This window comes from Vicugna pacos, chromosome 6, assembly GCF_048564905.1.
Source record: "Vicugna pacos chromosome 6, VicPac4, whole genome shotgun sequence".
Classification (NCBI taxonomy): domain Eukaryota; kingdom Metazoa; phylum Chordata; class Mammalia; order Artiodactyla; family Camelidae; genus Vicugna; species Vicugna pacos.
The window spans coordinates 27,837,756-27,846,901 of NC_132992.1; the positions used below are offsets into that span (position 1 = coordinate 27,837,756).

A 9,146-nucleotide genomic window follows, 5' to 3' on the forward strand; every position below is an offset into this window, starting at 1 on the left:
GAAATAAATGACAGTTATGATCATGGTCTGTTAACTTTTGATAGTTTATTTTGCAGTGTTTTTCTGCCCATATTTATAAGGAAATACCTTTACTTAAGTGGTTAGAGTTCTTTCATCCTCCTTTGATTATACAGCACTGTCAATTGTATTTTCAGTGGGTTTCCTGAGTGTTTTAATGTCACAGTACAAACACTATCTATTAGTCCCATAATAGATTCAGAATCCTTTCAGATCAAAAGCCTAGGTCAAATATTCAGTATCTACTAAAGTTATACATTTGTGAGAAATAATTTTGACCTCAAAGTTTGTATAGGAATCAAATGTCAGATAAGCTGTTTTGTGTCTCCCATTAACAGCAAAACTGGTTTGTTTTACACTACACTTGATCTTAGCCAAAAGGCCGAGAAGCGATGAAAACTGGTTTGTTTTAATACAATAACATCAGTGATTAAATATTCAAGGAAAGCAAGGAATTAAAATTTAGTGAAACTTTTCCCCTAACTTATTTTATTTATTCATTACATTGCAGCCGAATAATGACCCAGATTTCTGTAATAATACTTATTTCACTATCAAAATATGTGCAGTATTACACGTGATAGTATAATCAAATTAGATATAATATTCTTATTCTGGGGCTGTGACAGTATATTACTCCAAATTTGAAATCTACTTAACTTTCTTTGCTTCAGAGCCTTAAATCAACTCAGCTCTTTAAGTGTGTAGCTTCATTTGTTCTGAATCAAATATAATTTCCTTTTTAGGAAGGGAGTATCTTTAAAAGGCTCATTAATAAAATCCTAATGCAGTATCTTGGACTTCTGAGAATACTCATGTCACTTTTATGAGTTAAGTACAAAACGTTATAAAATATACAGATAAGATTTCCTATCAAACACACAGTGGCAAAATGTTCCTGACAAAGTCAGAACATTTCTAAAATAGTTGAAAACTTTCTAATGCCTTTGAAAAACACCAGTGCAATTATGCTGATACATCATGAACCAAAAGGCTTATTTTCTCATTGTGACTTGGATTTAGCCCACACACCTTTAGAAAGAGAAAGTGATGCTCTTCATTGGATTTGCAGCCCAGATGGCCTTACAGCTTTTAACTTTGAGGATATAAATGTTCTATTTCTAGAACGTGTAAATACACAAATAAAATGCATGCCAATTTACAAAATAAAAGGCCCAGTTGAAGAAATATAAGAACATTAATAGGGATCCAAGATCTGTAATAAGTTAAAGCTGAAACTAAAATACATATGTATGTGTATCTACATACTTATAGATATACATAGATATGACATACTTTGGATAAATAATCATTGTGATAAAAGCAGAACTTGAACCTAACAACAATAAAACATTACCTAAGGCTATTAGTTGACATCAAATTGAGGATCAGTGATAACAGGAAGGATAAGAAAGGCCTAGAAATTTTGGAGGCTGTTAAAGTCGTCAAGGCTCAAAATGCTTTTTTAAATTAAGAAACAAATCCATTCTCCGGCTAGGCTCACACCTGGCCTTATGCCCACTAAGTTTCAGATTGGCAGTTTACAGTTTATCGCTGGCATCTAAAATACTGACGGAAATAATCACAGAATCACTGATCCGCAAAGAACCTCAAGAAATTATCTGGTACTGCCCCCCCAAACAGGAAGACACCTAAACCACTTAAGAGAAAATATCAACTCTCTAATTTTAAGGTCTTCAGGAGAATTTCCACTGCAGTTTTTCGGTTCAAAGGTGATTTAACACATTTACTTGTTTTACGTTGTAGCTCAAGCTCAGAACATAAATTACAATTATGTTTAATTAAGCCAGCTTAGAAACTTTTGGTTTCTGCAGTTTCTCTTTATTTGATCCTCAAAACTGCTGAACTGATTTTAATATTAAAAAAAAAAAAAACTTACTCCTAGGCTGTAACCCTGCATGACGAATTCCAGCCCAGAGCAACATTTTATGATCCACTGTCAAGTTCTTGAAAAATGAAAAATGAGAGGAAAGAGAGGTTTAACTGTAACATGGATACACTTTGGACTGGATGTTAGCCACCTGAATAAGGTGTGTGTATAATCATAAAAACTGACTGTATTTTCCTTTTCTGGTATGAGCATGAAAACCTGTTATTTTCATAATCGGGCCAAATTTATTGTGTAATGAGAAATTGAACCAGAACTCAAAAGGGGGAAGAAAGAACATTACCCATGCAAGGAATAGATTTGAGGCACGTTTTAATTGAAAAGAAAAGCCCCACCATCTATTCATTTTTAAAGCATGAGTTGCATTCAACACATAAATCCTTCATTATTCATAGATGGAAGTGTTTAATGATGGAGTCTCTAAGGATTTATTTGATAGAATAATCTAAATTTCTTTTTTAAAAGAGTCAAATGAAATGTGGTTTTTAATTCTTTAAAGGACAAGTTTCAACGCATACAAAAATGTAACACAGGCTCTAAGTTTTTAAAACTGAATCTACAATTTGCCTATCCATTGGTATGTTCATCTGGATATCAGTAACATACAGACTTGATCTCATAATGGCTAATTATGCAGTTGTTTATCAGCTCATTTGAAACATTTTGAGATTCAGTCTAGCTCAGCAAATTACTGTGCTTAAGGCAGTTCTAGATTCTAGAAAATTATAATATCCCCAGAAGGCAAAGAATTAATAAAAATCCTCTTTTGTAAAAGATTATCATTGCAGAGCAAATGGAGCAGATCTTCCCTATCCGACTGCATTTAATATTCTCATTTTTCCCCTGAAACTTTGATGGAGAGGCAATGAGAATATCTCTGTTTTATTAACTTATTAAGAAGCACATTTATAGAACTTGGACACTGTATTGATTCCTAAAGCTGCGGTGCTGCGAAGAGCCGATAATCACAGGAGAGCAGGATGATTCACTTTGTTAACCCAGGATGTTTCCGAAACTTGGTAGAGCCCAAATTTTCACCCAATTCAGAAAGCCTGGTTATTTAACTTCTGTAAGCCTCAATTTATTCATTTGTAAAACAGAGGGAATAATGAAAGGCAGCCTCTGAATATTGTGAGGCATAAGTGAGACAAGGCCTGCATGTAGTAAATAATGTTAGTTTGGGTTATTGCTACGGTTAGGATCATCATTACCTCTTGTGGTTCAGAAATCAAAGATGCATGCATGTAATTAGCCAGCTGCCTAACTAGTTATGCAATTTTTCCATATAAATACTTTCGCATCAGCTGAAAGTTTAATATGAAATTTCTGCTCCAGCACTTTTTAACCCAGAACTGCCTCACCAAGCTAACATCAAACCAGCCTGAATAGGTGGCCTGACTACGATGCAGGATAAATCACCTAGGCTGTAGTCTGGAGTCGTGCCAGCTTCCAAGCAGCTGGGCTTGACAGCATAGTATTTTAAAAAGCGCTTGCTGTTGCCTCTACTGAACTGTGCCACAGAGTTTTGAACTTTTTCTTCATGATTCAGATTTCATCACTGATTTTGCCACCTTCATTTCCTCCACATTGGATCATTGCACTATCTTTTAAGAAGGAAAAAAAAATCCTAAAAAACTAACCAGATACCTGAACTGGAACATATGAGACTATGCTTTATAACATTATTTGCACAGAATATATGTACTACTTCATGGATTTTTGTCAACCAGGAAGGACTGCTTTTGGACTTCCTGGTAAAATTCAGTGTGCCACCTTTAGTTTATAAATATGACTGAAGACTCTGTATATAATTTAAAAACAACAACAACTACATCTTCATTTGTATATTGAAGAATTCAGTGAATAAGTGCTCCTCAGAAACCAAAATTCAACCCTAAAGGTGAACTCTGGAACTGATAGTGGCCCAGTTTCCCAATTCTGACTTCAAGATATCCCTGCCTCTCTTGGTTCAAGAGAACAACTCGTGCCGCAGGGCATTTTACCTGGTGGACGGTGGACGTACTATTAAGCTTTTTTTGCCCTAAAATGTGAAAAGCAGCTATCCAAGCAGCAGGGACTAACTACAGAACTTAGCTGCTCTTCACTCGATACCTAGTGTTTGACTTTTTTTTATTTTAAAACATGCAACCAATTTCTCTTAAATTTAAAACCATCCAGGAATAGCTTCTTCTCCATTATTATTCCTCAACTTTTCCTAGGGAAAATGGAATCCATTACAGGGGCTGCATATGTAGAAGAGAGAAATGAGACCAAACACTAGAAATCCATGTAGGATGCAGAAGCTAACAGCTGTGAATGTGAAGACTTGCTAGAGAGCAGTGGCTCTGGAATGCACGTTTACTCTGTAGACAGTGAGACTTCAGCATTCTGGAGAATGTTTTGAGCCCTTTCCATTGCTAGAAACAGTTAAAATGGGTTATTGTCACTATTTATTATAGAGGAGGTTTAGGGAAAAAGCTAGCCTGGAAAGGGCGAAGTATCTTTCACCAAAGGTTTCCAGAGTCCCAGTCAAACCCATTAGCATGGGGCCGTGAAAGCGCCACCTTATCATCACTACCATCACAGCTGTGGTTGTGTTGTTGTTATGGTTTAATCTCTCCGTGTTTAGCCTGCTATAATCACCATAATTCACCCTAATGTTATGTGATTAGCAGCCTCAGTTGTGGTGAAAATTAACCACCACTCACACAGCGTCTGTGACCTTTCACCCCTTGTGGAATGGGCCAGGGTTGCACTGGCTGAGAGACAAAATGCAGAAACTCACATGGTGCCGCCTGCTCTCTCTCAGGCGGAGGAATCAATGGGAAATTTCACTTTCCAGTTCTATGTGTTGATCCCTCAGCAGCCATACTAAGAAATACTCAATTCTTCCTCCATTTAATTTATTCTCATCCTGAGAAGACTGCAAAAGGATTTTGTAAAGTCCTGCTGTAGTGCCTTAATACAGAGGCAATGTGTCATTTTTAATAGAAAGACAAAAGTTATTCAGTTTCATTTGCAACATGGTCTCTAGATTAACTGCATGTTGGACATATTAAGAGGAGGTTTGGAGAATCTGATGTTTCTCGGTCTTACACTGAAGTCAGTACAGACACGAAAAACTCACTGAATGACAACAATTGGCAAGAATGTACAAATAACTAACCATCACCTTTTTCTAAAAAGAATACACTTCCTTCAATACTAGAGTCCTAACACTTGTGGAACACTGTTAACAGTAAATACGATAAGAGTCTGTTACTAATTTACAGACCTTTCAGATCATAGCAGCAATTAGTCAGAATTAGAAAATTATTTCCTGACAACCAATATGGCAGAGTGAAAAGTGGTAAATATTTAAATAGATGAAAATTTAGGCATTAGAGAATGTTGCTGTTATCACACCTATACTTTTAACCAGATTGATAATATGTGGCATGGTGAGTTTAATTTTCTACAGCACAGTACAAACTCTCTGCATTTTTTCTAATTACCACTTCCTACACGTCAGCTGAAATAGGAAAAGACGCAGTTGGTTCAGCTCAATTTCCACAGCTTGACAGGCACTGATATCAAAATTAATTCCAAAATGAAACTTCATAAAAGAAGATCCCGTTTGACAAAAGAACTACTGGGCTTGAATCACAGTTCCATTTGCATTGTGAAGTCCCATTTTTATTTTTATTGTATATAAAATAATGCCAAAGGAGAGATTGAAGACCCAGAGAGAGTTCATTTGAGGCATCCTCATAGTATCTGCCACATGCAAGTAAAGCAGAAGCCGTTTTTATGACACCTTCAGAACTTGAAGATTGAATTACAGTTTTAGTAATCATCAGTTCCCCTTCTCCAGTGTCACTTTTTGGTAATATATTGCACAGAAAAGACTTATGGTTCCAGTTTTATAAGCTTGCAATAAAAATATAACAACTGTTGTATTAAATTATTTAAGTTGTAAACCATTGTGAAAAAGGAGAGAAAGTTTTATCGACATGGAGGCTGAAAAACTGATTATAATGGAGAGCAAAATGTATTGTGCTGATTATTCCCAAGTTTTCCCCTCGATTAGCATATTGTAAATCTTCAAGATAGCTTTCAAATCAAGGTCTTGGTATATGGGGTTCTTTCATTTGTTGCCTACTTAGAACTGGCCATGGCAAAGGAAAAACAAAACCTATGTAGTTCCAGGCTACCAATTTATTTTAGCAGAGTTGTGAGTGCAGATAAAGGAAGGAAAAACAATAATAGAGAGACGCAAGTTTAAGTAAAAGATGCTAACTGAAAGAAACCTAAATATAAAATGACTACATTCCTCCAGAGCAATACAGACTCAAGACATTATCTGATCTTTCTAGAAATGCTTTTTTCTTATTTTATATTGATTTTACGGTCACTCAGTACCCCTCCTTTCCAGCATACGAGACTAGCCTGCTGCTGTGTACAAGAGGCACTAGGCTAAGGTGTCTGCTTTTCTCCAGTATCCCTCCGTTCCTCTAATAGGGCTTCTCTTCCAGTGCAGACTTCTTCCAGAACTTTGTGTCCATAAGGTGCCTCCTTTGCATTTCTAGGCCCCACCCAGGAATCTTGGAGCATCCTCTGTCTTGGTCAGAATGTCAGCATTCCATACTTTTCACTCCCACACTCCACTCCCTCTCTGCCTCCGCTCTTGCTGGATCTTGAAAGATAGCTCAAATCAGTCACCCACACACACACCTTCCCGGCCCCTCCCCCACCCCTCACACACATACATATACCTTTTGGCCACCTGAAAGAAAAAAAGGATCCACTTGATCAAATAATCAGATTTTATTTCTCTAAAGGAAATTAGAATAAGGAGGCCCCATATTTCCACCTGCTAAATCAAACCACACAGAGGACGCAAATAACTGGGTTACCTGATCCGTTAGTCTTGTCCACAACAGTAATTCTGGCACTCTTACCTGCTACTCCAGATGTTCTCTCTCATCAAGACTCAGAAGCAACAAACTGGCCATAGTCTCAATTTGATGGTGATGATGCTAATAACTGTAATTTATATGTGCCGGGCTCATGCCAATTTACTCAATCTTCACAACATCCCAATGAACTAAGTATTATTCTGATTCTACAGGCATTTAAGACGTTTAAGTCTTGCTCAAAATCACACAGCTAAAAAGTGTCAGAATCATGATTCAAATTAAGCACATGGCATTCACATGCTTACCAACTATAGTATATTAATGTGGAATGATTCGATCTCTAAATCATCATCACCAAAAGGAACGAGTAAGACTAAAAGAAGCGTGGAAGAGCTGGTGTTGCTCTCTGGTTTCTCCTATTCACTCACTTGTAATACATTTGTTGAGTGCAGGTAATGTGCCAGTCTATCCTTGGTCTGAGGATATAAAGATAGTAACATAAGGTTACTGCCCTCATTATCCACTGAGAAGGAAACCAGGTAAACAGCTGCAGTTCAGTATGATGCCGTAATTGAAATGTATACAAGGTGTCATGGGAAGACTGGGGGAAAAAATAAAGCCCAAGGAATTCCATGCTTTTATTAAACTTATTGACAGCCTATCTCCAGGAGAACAGTCATCCTCTAAGGGAGAATCAAGAATAGCTCCATCCTCAACTAAGAAGTTTAATGACAATAACTGTCTGCTTCCTCTTCCCTGGACTAAGAAGAGAAAACACTTAGCTGGGGCAATTCCACTCATTTACTTGAAATCAGAGGTTCTTCCTTCTTCCTCCCACACCTACAGCTTTATGAGCCAGGAGCACCCAGATCAATGGGAGCAATTTTTGTCAGCGATCTGGAATTGGCTACTTCCCTGACATCTGGAATCCATGAAGTTACACCGCTTGATTTAATTAGACCCTCCCACACCTACGCTTCCAATTCCATAGCAGTGAGACTTGAAGTTAAGTAGCCATAGACATATGGATAACTAATAACTCCCTCAGCCCCCTCCAACACATGATCTCTATTACTGAGACATTCTGCCAAGCTAGCCTCATTGGATATCCATGGCCCAGGAGCAGAGAACCATGCTGTTTCCTCCACAACCCCCAAAGGTTACCATGAGCTCTTCCTGAGAATACTTCAGAAAGCATGACATACCTCCTATGCTTTATATTAAAAACCACGAACTTGAATCCACAGTACAGCAGTCAGTACAGGCACTAGCCACTACATTTAGATTCCTCAGTGTATAGTTTCACAGGAGAGCCAGAAATGGAAAACACCTTAGTGAGACAAGCAGCAAAACTTTGTAAGTGATCCAGGACAGCTAAAATCTCTTTTCTCTTATCCTCAGGAACCAAGGTTCTTTCTCTCCTAAGAATGGGTAGTATCTTTGTAATAAAAGTCTATTAATTTTTCAACCAAGTCAGGAAAGAAATAGTGTTTGGCTCCTGGCAACAAAATTTATGGGACTACAACTAGAAAGATCTAGAAAACAAAGTTACCTGACTCACCCTGAAATAAGAAGGCTATTAAGAGCTTCAGCCAGACTGAGGGCTGAAGGAAAGAGCATCTTCCAATCTTTGACCTAGTGTGATGAGATCAGGGCCTACGTGCCACCCAAGAGACCACCACAGATGCCCAGGTTGAGGTTTAAAGCCTCCGAACAAATGAGCAAGTGAAGGATAATCATCGCACCCAAGAACTGCGAGCAACATTTCCTTCAGGGACGCCATTTGGATGGAGGACCCAGACCTGAGTTTTTATTTAGAAAAGACCTGAAAGGTAAATAAAGGAAGGAGATACACCCATATATATTCTCTAGAAAAAAAACACTTCCATGGTTTATTCTACAAAGGGAGGAATATATAATAGCTTTGGTTTCATTTGCAGGAAAATGTCGCACAGAGAGAAATATTCAATAACTAGATACAGCAGGCCTTGAAGATAACAACCATTATTGTTTACCATGGGAGATTATAAATATGAACATATCTATGAATAACTAGGGCTGCTGCTGCTGCAGTATTTTTTCATCTTAAATATACTCACAGACAGTAAGTAATAATGTCTCTGAATATAAGGAACAGTGAATTTATGTGAGGGACTTAGTTGAAAGTACTGGTTTGTTTCACACCAGCTGTCAAATAGGCCTCTCGAAACTCCTTTTAAGAATTGGAAATGGTGACCTGGGGGTGAATGGCTTATAGCACAGGAACTGATCCCTTGAGCCACCCAGATCCCGGTCCCTGACGATTCTGATTAATCCATGCT

The 9,146-nt window shown here is 37.7% G+C and overlaps 1 pseudogene; it reads right to left on the reverse strand.

The window, feature by feature from the left end:
* Positions 1-264: 264 nt before the first annotated feature.
* Positions 265-412, reverse strand: LOC116278069 (U2 spliceosomal RNA; annotated as a pseudogene).
* Between the last annotated feature and the right edge of the window lie 8,734 nt (positions 413-9,146).